At 34.4% G+C, this 11996-nt stretch overlaps 1 non-coding gene across 1 annotated transcript; it reads right to left on the reverse strand.

The window, feature by feature from the left end:
- Positions 1-387: 387 nt before the first annotated feature.
- Positions 388-496, reverse strand: LOC114913523 (small nucleolar RNA R71). Its single transcript, XR_003799491.1, has one exon. It is a non-coding gene; the product is annotated as a small nucleolar RNA R71 (small nucleolar RNA).
- Between the last annotated feature and the right edge of the window lie 11500 nt (positions 497-11996).

An 11996-nucleotide genomic window follows, 5' to 3' on the forward strand; every position in this document is an offset into this window, starting at 1 on the left:
ATGTTAAACCTGACAATCAAATGGTTGAACCACCTAGGTAGATGAAGAAATACTTTATTCCTTCCACCTATAACCATCGATTTGTATCCACTTACCTGATATTCCTGCAAGCCATTATGAGATCAAGTCGATCACAATCCAGATGCTTCCATCTTTCTATGGAAACACCAATTAAGAACCTTACAAGCATCTAAATGAGTTCTTAAAAATGTATTCCACGATGAAGATCTAAGATTTTTCTGATGATGCACTTAGACTGACCCTATTCCTCTTCTCACTTAAGGACAAAGCCAAGTACTAGCTTGGCACAATAGGGAGACTAATCTAAACTTGGGCTGAATTGCAGTATGAATTTTTTTAAAAAATTTTATCCCATAAGTCGAACCAATACCATGAGGCGAGCTATCACTAGATTTGCTCAGCTTCCAGGGGAATAAATTTATGAATCATGGGAGAGACTTAAGAAACTTCTTAGAAAATGCCCACATCATGGTCTACCTAGGTGGCAAATTATTTAAGCTTTCTATGAGAGTTTAGGAGACCAATATAGATAGATGGTAGATGCATCTTATGGAGGTGCATTCATGAGCAAGAGTGAGGATAAAGCCTATAATTTGTTTGAAATTTTGAGTAAAAATTCGATCAACCATGCTTCATTATCTTCCTATGAAAGGTCGATCCCTTACCAAAAGTGGGCAATCTATAAGATCGAACATCCAGACTCTAATTCTAAGGCTGATTTGAACCTGATAGCTCATAAATTAAATAAAGTCGATCTTCTTGCCTAGAAGTTAGATCAATTTTTAATTTTAGATCAACAATCTCTTACATAATATACATCACCTTCAATTATCAGGAGATTTGTTCTATCTGTGCTAGCTCAACCCATCATGTGAGTGAATATCCTACAGCTGTATAGTTTCTATCTTTCATCCAAGAATAAGTTTAAGCTGCCCAAAGTTACTCCAAGTCTGTTAATGACTCATTCTCAAACACATATAACATAGGTTAAAAAAATAATCTCAATTTTTCTTGAAAACCTCAACAGACTCAGGCTCAGACCCACAGTCCACCTGCATGACACTTTCAAAATAAGCTCTAATATCAGAATTATGCCTATAATAGAGATCAGCCTAATCAGTCTATCTAGCCATCATATTACAATCAGTCATCATATCCACCTCCTCAACAGACTAATCTAACCGATGATAGGATTACTTAACTTCAACAATTGATTATGATCCAATAGTAATCTATTGTCAGGCTAGAAGCTCAAATAGGACAGTTAGCTTAGGCCACTATGAGGAGAGAATCGGTCAATTATCGAGCCAACCAATATCGAATTTCAAGAATAATCCACCCACCCACCAACCATCCGAACATAGTCATCAATTCAATATCCCACCTAAGAATTCTCAATTTGAAAACATCGAAGCAATTTCTGAACTTAGAAGTGGTAGGATTCTTAAGGACTTATACCAAGATCAGATGAGAGAGACTAGTACTGATGCTAGCCAAAATATAGACTTAAAAGAAGAGATTAGTGCTGAGACTAATGGCATAAAAGAATCTGAGACTGAAACTGATACTGATGTTGGTTTCAATCTGAGTGAGAAAGATAAAAGAAAGAAGAGAGCGGATGAGTTATCTGAGACATATAAACCAAGAGTCTCATTTTTTTCAATCTTAGAAGTCAATTCATCCTCTCTAAAATCATCACCTCCTCCAGAATTGAAGTCGTCCTTGATCACATCTGAGTACATATGTTTAGAATCAAGTGACACCCTTCTAGTATCTATTGCATCGAACTCAACTTCTAATCCAAAAATTCAATTCATGAGTATTTTAAAAAAATAAATAAGAAAAATTCTCAATAAATAAGAGTCTGTGAATGGTTTCATAAATCATCTTCTTAAAATTAGAAAGATAAAACTAACAAAGAATGGGGTCGTGAACTACTTTCTGGATATTGGCAATAAAATATTGTAATTTATCGTAGGCCATCTTCCTGAGATTGGCAATCCAAAATTATTTGAATTTGTTAATATTCGACATGGGATAAGTGAGGTAGAATCTGCATTATGTCTAGCTGACGATGGTAAACTTAGCACTTTCTAGGAAGCAATCCAGCTTCTACTTTTTGATATCTTTTTGAATTTTATTTAGGTTAATCAAGTCTTACTTAGTATCTTTTATAAAGATTTGAAAATAATATTGGCTTAGTTAGGGGGAGAACTAATTTTGAAAAGACTTCTGGATCATGTGACATCTCTTTTTTTTCATTCTCTTTGTATGCATCCTTTATTTTTCTTACTCCATTGAGGACAATATCAATTAATTTAGAAAAAATAATAATTTTTTTTAAATCTTCAAAAAAAATTAGTATTTAGCATTTAAGTATTTGATTATATTTAAGAATTAAGTTAAATAAAATATTTTTTAAAAAAAATTGATGCACAGACCAGAGAGTTTGTGAGATATCGAGGGATTAAATATTAAAAAAATCTAATAAAGAGTTAAGTCTAGAATATAGATATTTTTTTTGTGAGCACTTTTAATTCTTTCTACCAGCATCAAAGAAGAGTTTACTTTCTATAGACTTGTATAGAGTAACTATATATCTTTTTATAAAATAATTTTTAAAAAAAATTCAAGTATTTCATGCTGAGTAACCAGATCTCTTTGTCTAAGCAAGTATTGAGTTTTGCGTCAAAAGGTATGAAGGATAAAGAAGCTTTATTGTAAAACTAGTTTTAACTCATAGTCTGTTTGATTCGAACAAATAAGTTTGCAGGATATTTTATACCTAGTATCCTAAAGTCATCTGATTCGAGAGTCATTGACTGAAAATTCGCTACATAGATTAAATAGAAAGCTTAAGGGATTAAGACACTCAATAGTGATACAACGTTAAAAAAAAATAGCAAAGTCTAAATATTGATCCCCCATCAAGTAATCGGGTCTCTTCGCCTAAGTAAGCATTGTGTTTTATGTCAAAAAATAGATAATTAAAGATTTTTTTATAATAAATAAAAAATAAAAGTAACAATACACTCGTCTATATGAAAGTTAGATGATTTAGAGATAAAGGAAGAGGTAATTTAGAAAAAATTCAGAAAAGATTTATTGTTCTTGGCTTAACTTTCACATTGATTAGTACTAATACCCTGATGACATATCTCACTCACACTCTATTGAACATCAATGGCTCTTTTATAATTATCTGATAAAATTTAAAACTCTAAGTTAAAAGGTACTTCACTCTAAATCCTTTCTTTACTCAAGGATGAGCAAAGTTCAAGTTGGGGGTTATGATCAGTGCATTAAATTTGATATAAAAAATATTAAAATATTAGATATTTAGTCTTTATTATTTTATAGTTAATACTTGTTATGCTATTTTTCAAAATTTATTTGTCATGAAGATTTTATCATATTCAGCCCAATTCAAGCTTAAATTCATCACATCCATAGCAAGAAATGTTGAAAATAGAGAACAAGTCAAGAAGAACAAAAATCTGCCAAAAATCATCTAAAAATGACCTTCGGTGCACAATGGACCGGCCGCACGGTCCACTAGCGGTCCATAGAATAGGGCATGACTAACAGTGCGGTCCATAAGCTGCGCAATGTCAGGTTCATGGGCGGCACACGGGAACGATGTCATCTGACTTTTATCACAGTGTATGAGGCATTTTGCGTTAATGGATGGCTGGGATTGATTTTTGCACGAGATCGAACGGTCTAAATCACTCTATCCCATATCAAATGATGGTGGCCTACTCCAACTATGCGAATCGACAGTCCAAATTGGTTTGAAGCAAGATCGAATGGCCCGTGTTCATTGCCGGCTGAGAACTAAACAAACAAAGCTTCATTTTTGCATGATCCGATGGAGGGAATTCGATCTAATGTAAGATCAAATGGCTGACAGTGATGTTGACTTTGATAAAGCCTGATGTGATGATTCTTGGCGAGATCTGGAGTGCCCAAACATGATCCAATGGCTAGAACGTAGAGACACGCCTTGGACACATTTTGGACACTATTTTGGGGGGTTTGGGACTCCAAAAATTACCAGGACTCGAGGAAAAGTAGCACCTATAAATAAGGGGTCCGATAATAAAGAAAAAAGCAAAAAAATAATAAAAAAATAAAAGAATAATAAAAAAATTAAGAGAGGTGTAGGGATCTAAAAAGAAAAAGGAGAGAAATCAGTTCGCTCTATGGAGTACGAAGAAAAAAGGAGAAGTCATCAACCATCTTTCCAATGAGGCTGCACCAATCAATTTCATATCTTTGTTATAGTTTATTTTATTTTATTATTTTTTTATAAATTTTTTTATAATTTAATTTTAATTAATATAAAAAATTTATTTTATTATACTTTTAAATTTTTGTTCTTTATTTTTATTACAAGTAAATGCTAAGATCTAGTTAATAAATCTTAGTATCAGATTTATTTTTATACTCTTTAAATTTTTATTCTTTATTTTTATTGCTAGTAGAAGCTAAGATCTAAATAGTAAATTTTAGTACCAAGTTTATCTTTCTGTACCTTTTAATTTCTATCTTTTGTTTATAATTTTATTTTCAAAATCTTTTTATTTTTTTATAAAAATTAAAATTATCAAATCAAAGCACTATCTTCTCTGTAGATTCGATCTGACTCGCTACTTTCTATGTATTTTTAATTTTTTAAAAAAAATTGAAACTAATTTGATAATCATGATATCCTAACGACAACATCATGAAAATATCACCCTACTATCTTTGACAGCAGGGGTTCGAGGTCGGACCACCATCGGACTAGCTTTGGCCCCTCCAAAATCAGTAGTGCTCTATTCATAAAGAAGCTATGATGACTGCTTGTGCGAGATGCGCCTAAAGAGTCTAGAGAGAGATCGATGGAGATGACGTATTTCTATTCTTGTTGTTGTAGTTACAGGGCAAGCTTGGATGGTCTGTTACATCGCAGGCAACTGCTTGCAGCCATCTCATGGTTAAAAGTGAAGAGGAACTTGTAATGCCTTATTTTTCAATAGTAGATCTAGGCCTTCTTCTTTTCCTCTTTCCTTTGTTTACTTTGTTGGTCTTTGATTTAAATACTGTATTTAAGTTTTTATTTTATTTTTTAAAATAATTTTTACTTCTAGTTTGTAACCTTCTTACTTTTCAGTCATCTCATGGTTTGGGCCCGTCCAAATGGATTTGGGTTGGGCTCAGGCCCGGGCCAGGTTAGGTTCGAGACTGATTTTTTCTAAAATCATCGGGCCTAAGCCCGACTCGAAGCTCGAAAAAAATTTTCGGATCATGCTCGGGTAGGGGTAGGGCCCAGCTTAGTCCGGCCAAGTTTTAGTCCTAACTATGATAAAGATTTTGGATCGGCCCCCCCGCCGCCTCCCTCTTTTCCTTCCCCCTCCCCATGTCGGACCGAACCCACGGCCGCCTCCCCCTTCTCCCTCTATCCCTCTCCTTGCCGGATTGGCTCCCTACCACCTCCCCCTTCTCCCCCCGCCCCTCCTTTTGCTGGATTGGACCCGCGACCCTAGTAAATGAGATAGATTTAGTGTGAATGAAGAAATGAAGTTGCAAACAGTTGAAAACATATCTTAGTACTATCCCATTGTCATTACACATCGCAACCAGATCATTGCGAAATCGAGAGACATCATTTGGTGGAACACGAGAAAAATTCAAGCATATCCAATATTCTATAGTTCCATCGTTAACCATTCTATAACTGAGAGACATCTAGACCTTTGTATTCAAAAAGAAAATCTTGGATCACCATGTTGATCATATTCCACTGACCCACAATAGAATTGCACATCTTCTCTCTCCCAGAGTCATGATACTTTAGCTGAAGTATTTGAAAGATGTGATTTCACATTACTACAGGTAAACTACTTTTAGGTAAACATGGTGAATACAAATATAACATACTTTTGGAGGTGGCAAGATCCGAACATCAATTGCAGCAAGCTAATTTCTAACCATGATTCCAAACTCTTTTGCATACTTATCATAAGAAAATCTATAATATTTGGACTCGAGATGCATACTTGAAAGACAAAATCAAGTTAACAAACAAAAAAGATTCAAACCTTAAGGACATTGCGCTTCCTATCTTAAGGGCATTCATTTGTAAAGGTCAATATTTTAGTTACTTATCGCTCATTCAGTTGAGCTCATTATCACAGCCATCACAGTAGGTAAGTCAAGCAGTATTAATAAATTTCTTTATTTACTTTAAATTTTTATATTTAGAAGCTTCACATAGTTAGGCTTGAGTCGAAGGAAGGGAATCTAGGGGTCAAAAATCAATCTTCCTATTCGATGGATGGGATTGAGGTGTATATACGTCCGTATCATCCAATAAAATATGTAGCAACAATTCATTCAAGAATCGGAGGAGCATATCAAAACATACTCCTCCATATCAATTTAGACTTAAGATAAAAGGGATAGATATAAGAGGGTCAAAATTCAATCTAACTATCTGATGGATGGATCGGAGGTATCTATAGCTCTATATCATCGAATAGAATGTATAAAAATAATTTATTTGAGAATCGAAGTAGTATATTAAAATATATCCCTCTTTATTGGTTTATGCTTGAGGCGTATCAATTTTAATAGTTTTTCAGTTTCAATTAACTTAGTTATAGACCATTGGGTTATTAGCCAATACAATATGTCATTTTAAATCTTGCATTACCATCCATAATTGTCTAATTAATTTATAAATCTATTTATTTTTATTTTTGAAGATTATAGATTATATCTTTCAGAGATTGGAACCATCACAACCGAGGAGAGAGATCTCATACAGCCAGCTCCCATGGTTCTACGTCAGACATACCACACGATAAACTTTAATACTTTAGATATTCTCTTTTATGTTATTTTATCTTTTATTATCTAATATAATATTCTTTATAATGTCTTGATACTCTCAAATTCAGATGACGTGGGGTCACCAGTGATCCACAGTCACATGGAGCAGCATCCGGCTCTCAAAGTCAGTGGCATGGTAAAGGATCTGTCTGACTTGCGGCACCTCTGACTCGATCAGAGGATAGAGAGCTCATCCACATTCAGAGTCGATTGTAAGTATTATATCTTTATTGAATATATTTAAAATTTAATCATTTTAGAGTCTAACATTTATTGTTTAAAATTAATTTTGTAGTATATTTAGAGAGCTTGGGGTACTTCATGTGGTTACCGAGATCATCCGATGATTGATGCTGAAGTTGGTGAACGAGTTCTCTAGTTAGCCGTCAGGGGCTTATGATGTAGCTTGGAAGATGTTCCTGGTAGATCAAAGGTGCTTAATTTTTAAAGTGATGGTAGATTTGTATTCTATTTATTAATACATGCTTGCTTCTACTTACAGAAATATTATTGATTCAAGACTTCTCAAGATGAGGAGGCCAGCCATCAGACCTTTGAGGAGATGGACACACATAGGCTTCAGGATGGACTGTACAGGCTTAGGCAGTCCGTCATAGAGTACTCCAGTTCTGAACCACCATCAGATTGGAAGTCTTACATAGATCACTAGATGCAGACGGACATATGGGAGGCCCTCTATGATCGATGGAGTACTAAGAAGCACTCTGGTAGGTGGTAGAGGGCACGATAGAATTAAGCCACCTAGTAGGATCCGATCAAGCACATCGATGGCTCCATTGGCATACATGTTGTGGCCGATAGATTGATAAAAATTCTACACTTAAATTAATTTCATATTGAATTGATGATATATATATTTTAGTTAATTTAATTTTATTATTTATTTATTATAGATATGACAGCTAGGTCATGCACTAGGATAGCTGTAGATATGGGAGGCCATATACCAGTATAGGAGGGCTAGTGATTACTTAGATCCTAGATCTCGATAGATCGAGGTAACAACTTAAAATATTATTTATTAAATTTTTATATATATTGATATATATGAATTAATGAATTTCTAAACTATATAAATAGATTATATAGAGTATCTCGTATCGCGATATAGTGAGGACTCGTCCTCTCTGCCCCTCCTCGATCTCGAGGGATGGCTTAGGACCACCAGAGGGGTGAGTAGGAGCTGGGTCATAGGATTCTGCCATAGCTTCAACCTTCCAATAGCTTGATACTCTTCGATGTCCTCCTCTCAGACCTCGATAACTCAGACATGAGGTGATGCACATGTGGAGGAGATAGTGTACAAGCTTTGGAGTTAGCGACCTTAGAGCTTTCGAGATGCCATCTGCAATACGATTATTGAGATTCTTCGAGATCCATATCTGCATGATCAGCTAGGCTCATTGTCACAGTCATCACAGTAGATAAGTCTATTAATAATTTTTTTATTTATTTTAAACTTTTATATTTAGAAGCTTTACATGTTTAGGCTTAAGTTCGAAAAAAAAATTTAAAGAGTAAAAATTTAATCTAACTATTCAATCGATGGATCGAAGGTGTCTATAGCTCTGTATCATCGAATGAAATATATAAGAATAATCTGTTCGAGAATCAAATTAATATATCAAAATATATACTCTATATCGACATATACTCTTTCATATCATAATATATTAATAATATTTTATTTTTTTTATTATAGGATACTAGGATATTCGGCTCTCATCCATTAGCTGCTGGAGAGGACGTACAGAAGCAGAAGGATGAGGAGGATGATGAGGAGGATCTCACATGATTTTTTTTTATATGTATATAATTTTGATACTTATAAAATAGTATAAATTTATAAAATTATAAAATTTATATTTTAAATATAATATAATTAATTTTATATTTATGATTATTATAAATAATTATTATTTTATTTATAATAAATTTTAAAAAATATAATTACTTATTATTATAATTTAAAAAATTTTAAAAAATTTAATTATATATTTAAAAAAATAAAAAAAATTATTAGCAATGACATTAGCGATAAAAAAAGCCATGACTAATAATTTTTAAAATTTTAATTAAAAAAATTAAAATAAAAATTATTAGCGACAGTATTAGTGACGATATTTTTCATCGCTAATCATTTTTATTAAAAAAAATTAAAATAAAAAGTTATTAGCGATGGCATTATTATCACTAATACTGTCGCTAATCACACTTATTAGTGATGGAATTTTTATCGTTGCTACTAATAATAATGAGCAATGACGTTATTTTTGATGAACTATTAACGATGATAGCCCATCATTAATAGTATTAGCGATGGAGAAATGGTTATTAGCGATGGTATTTAGCCGTCGCTAATAACCTGCTTTCTTATAGTGCCTCCTGCAGCCCTAAGCATAGCACCGCCTCCCCCTCCCCTCCCCCCTCCCTTATGCCGCCTATCTGCCTCACTGCACCACCCCCTACCCCCTCAGTCCGCTCATCCACGATAACCTCACCCCAAAATCCTCTTCTCCTCGCCATCTCTAGCCACTGCATCTGAACCCTAGCCGCCGCCCCCTCCCCGATCTGACCACCTGCAACGGCCTCCCTCTCCTCCTCGACAACTGCATTCCTCTCTCCCCTCCCCTCTCCCACGGCCCTAAGCCCCACGCACCATGCTACCTCACTGCACCACCCCCTCCCCCATGGCCCGCTCGCCTCTGACTACCTCTCCTCTCCTCTCTGACGACAGCTGTCCCCCTCCCTCTCCTCGACATCGATGCCCCTCCCCCCTCTCTTGGCCCTACCCGCCGTGCTGCCCCACCTGCTGTAGCATGCCACCCCCTCCCCTCCCCCTAACCGCACCATGCTGCCTCCCCACTCCATGACACCAGTGCTCCCTCCCCTCCCCCGATCCTAACCGCCGTCTTTGAGGTATGTTCTTCTCTTTTCCTAATTTAGTCAAAATTTTTTGGATTATAACCAAAATTCTAGGATTAAAAGCTAATTTTATGCTTTCTAATTATTAATATGGTTGTTATTTATTTATTGTTTCAGACATTTGGGAGTTCAGAAATGTAGGTTAATTTTTTTAATTTTTTATATTAAATCTGAGAATAATAATATTAATTAATTAAAAATTAAATTAAAATTTTAAATCCTAAATCCTAAAATTTAAAACCTAAAACCTAAATCTTAAAATTTTAAATCCTAAATTAGATATACAGTGGATGATCGATATATATTGGAGGTTGCTTACCGAGATAATGCAATGTCTCATATCAATACTATAATGAATGATGATCCACTTGAAAATTTAAGAGACATGGAAGGTGGTTTTGAGGAAGTTGAGGGATATGATGTGGAGGAAGAAGATTTTGATTTCAATAATGATTCAACAAATGACAATGAAGACCATGACCAATATGACAATCTCCCAGATAAGGATGAATAGTCATAAAATCAAAATCTTCTTATTGTAGGTAAGTTCAAAATAATGAATACTTTTCATTATTTATGCAGATAAATTCATATTGATAATAGTCTTTAATCTAACTATTAAGAAATATAATACTTTTTATGTTTACTGTAGATGGCAAACACAAATCATGAAAGAGGAACCTCCATTGGTAGAGGTCGTCCTAGGAAGCAGCAATCTTCCTCCACTATATCACCACCATCCTCCACTATCCCACCACCATCATCTATTATCCCACCTTTCACCATTCCTATGGCACCAGACTTGACTCCACCACCTTCGATGCTAGGTGTTTATTCACCACCTTCTGCTGGTTCACCATCAGGTGTAATGTATTCACCATCTTTCCATTTAGGATCTTCTATCCATCCTGCGGCACCTCTTATCCATCGTAGACCATCTCCTATCCATTTAGGATCACCTTCCGTCCATTCAGGATCATCTGCTGTTCATTCAGCATCTCCTCCTATTCATCCTACAGATCTTGAAGCTAGTTATTCTCAGGATGCTGTAGATACACAGACTAGCGATGGCAGGCCGTGTTATACCTTGATGGAGATGTATAAATGATAACTTTATTTTAGAATATCATAGTCACTTTAGCATGTTGAATATATTTGATCTATGCTGACTAATGATTTATAATATTTATAGGTTCTTGTCTTCTCACCCAGTTGTGAATATCATTATTGAAATTATGAGGAGCCACTTTGATGAGCCTTAGGTATCATGAAAAAAAATACCTTCTATTGTTAGAGATATGTGGTTTGCTGAGCTCAAGATACATAAGTAATGATATTTACGTGACCAATTTATTATCCATATATTTTTATTTATCATTTAATTTGTTTGTCCATATTTATTGTAGAGGAGGTATCAGTTTGTGCCACTGAATGATCAATGGGCACGAAAAAATTTTGAGAAGCATGGTGTAGCTCGATTGAAAAATCATCTTGGTAATGCTCGTAAGAATATGGAAAGATCACCTTGGATTAGAGATGCTGTTTGGGATAGATTGTACCAACACTGAGGTACTATATAATATAAGGAAAAGTGTGAAAAGCTAAATAAAACCGTGCTTCTAATTGTGATGGGTTTCGTGCTTCTCTTCACACTGGTGGCTCCATCATCATTTTTCAACATAGGCATAATATGGTTAAGTCTAGATTTTTTTTTATTAGTCATATTTGATTAATAATTACAAATTATAGTAGTTTGTACAAGAGTTGATGTTTATATTTTTTAAAATATTATAGACTGTGAATATTGGTGCTGTATCATCTCCATTTAAATTATTTATGCACACTCATCAAAAGAAGGATAAGAGTTGGGTGGATAGGAGTTCTTTATAATCAATCACAAAAATGACATTCTTATTACCTTACTATCTCTATATATTATATTGATATTATTTATTTTTGTTATAGATAATACTTTGGAAGGCCTGTCGAGTGAGCTGCCTAACAAAGATAAAGGCTGCCTATGATTATGATACATTTAGTATGAGGTATGCTAAACAAGTGATATATTTGGCATGAGGTATGCTATGGCCTCTTTTTTTTATTCTCATATGATGTGTTAAAGCTGATGGATGTCGATGGATTTTGCTTAC

The sequence above is a fragment of the Elaeis guineensis genome, chromosome 1 (assembly GCF_000442705.2).
Source record: "Elaeis guineensis isolate ETL-2024a chromosome 1, EG11, whole genome shotgun sequence".
In the NCBI taxonomy this organism is placed as follows: Eukaryota; Viridiplantae; Streptophyta; class Magnoliopsida; order Arecales; family Arecaceae; genus Elaeis; species Elaeis guineensis.